This window comes from Pantherophis guttatus, chromosome 13 (assembly GCF_059756535.1).
Source record: "Pantherophis guttatus breed Tessera chromosome 13, ASM5975653v1, whole genome shotgun sequence".
Classification (NCBI taxonomy): domain Eukaryota; kingdom Metazoa; phylum Chordata; class Lepidosauria; order Squamata; family Colubridae; genus Pantherophis; species Pantherophis guttatus.
Window position 1 is genome coordinate 3,464,078 of NC_142075.1, and position 1,537 is coordinate 3,465,614.

Genomic DNA, 1,537 nt, shown 5'->3' on the forward strand with positions numbered 1-1,537 from the left:
AGGGAAACGAAAAAATGAGAAAGTAAGTCCAGTGGCCTCTTGAAAAAGCAACTTTGGGACAACCATGTCCTGGATGACTGAGGATTTCCATGGACATTTAGCTCTTCTCTGCCCTCTTTCTAGAATAGAGCTGTCAAACTCCTGGCCCGCGGGCTGGATGCATCACACGCTGCCCATGCCTGGTTTAGCAAAGGGGGGAAAAGTCCCAATATCTCATGTGATGCTGTGCCAAGTAAGTTTGACACCCCCCTTCTAGAATCTCAACATCTGAGTGTGTTCACATGTTCCCTGCTGTGTCAAATTCTCAGGGAGGCAGCACCGGAATACTGTAGCAATGGAGGAGGCTGACTGGGCCAGAAAGAACAGGATATGGCCATGTCAGCCAGAAACACCCAATAAGCACTTCTCTCTTTACATCCAGAACTGGTTATCTGAATTTTCTTCAAGATAATAGGTGATTAATTGGGAAGTCCCATACTTTGAAGTCTAAGGGAAAGTCTAAGTCTTTCAAGGGCAGTCTCAAAGAGCAGAAAACTGGGTCTGTCAAGATTGAAAACATTTATGCTTCTTTTGAATATTATCACTCTTCAACTTGCCAAAGAACAGGGGGGAGGGTGAGATGGAATACAGTGGCTCCAGACTTCAATCGTGAGAGCCAAGGACACTACTGCAGGTATCAGCCAAACCATGGACACTTCTCAAAAACAAAAGGACGATTCATAATTGGGCAATATGACCTGCAGCATAGGAGAAGAGGCATGTATTCTTGAACTATACAGGATTGAGTGGGAAAAGTTAGAGCTGGTTTTGCATTCTTCAGTACCAAAATGATCTACTCAATAAAGCATTACTTTTGGGATCTTGAAGTTCCTGGAAATGTCTACTTTTGTTGGGTTTTTTAGTTGGATCGTTGCTAGGGGCTTTGTCACTTTGTTGCTGAAGCAATGCATATCCTAATGATGTTGCTTACATTTTGCACACCTTAAAACTTTAAAAGGGGGGTTGCGATGGCTAAGAGGTTAAAGATACTGAGCTTGTCAGTTGGAGAGATGACATTCCAGGTTCAAGACCGGGTGCCGGATGACACTGTGACAGGGTGAGCTCCTGTTATTTGCCTCACCTCCTGCTGCTTTAGCAGTTCGAAAGCATGGAAATGCAAGTAGATTAATAGGTACCAATTCAGCAGGAAGGTAACAACAGTGTTCCATGCGCCTTTGGCATATAGCCATGCTGGCCACATGATCATGGAAAATGTCTTTGGTCAATGCTGGCTCCCTCAGCCAAGAAACTGAGATGAGCATCACACTCATCTAGAATTGGACACGACTGAACAGCGGTTAAACCTCTACCTTCACTTTAAAACTGCCTTTGGAAGGTGTTGAAATAAGGGGAGGAAAGCACTAACCCGGGTACCACTAGCAGCCTCTTCTATGGCAGGATAAGATGAAAACAACATCACGGTGACTTGAAAAAAAAGGTTTCCTGGGAGTGTTTGTCTCATGGTTAAAAGCAAGTAGAGAAAGAACCTCAGAGAAGA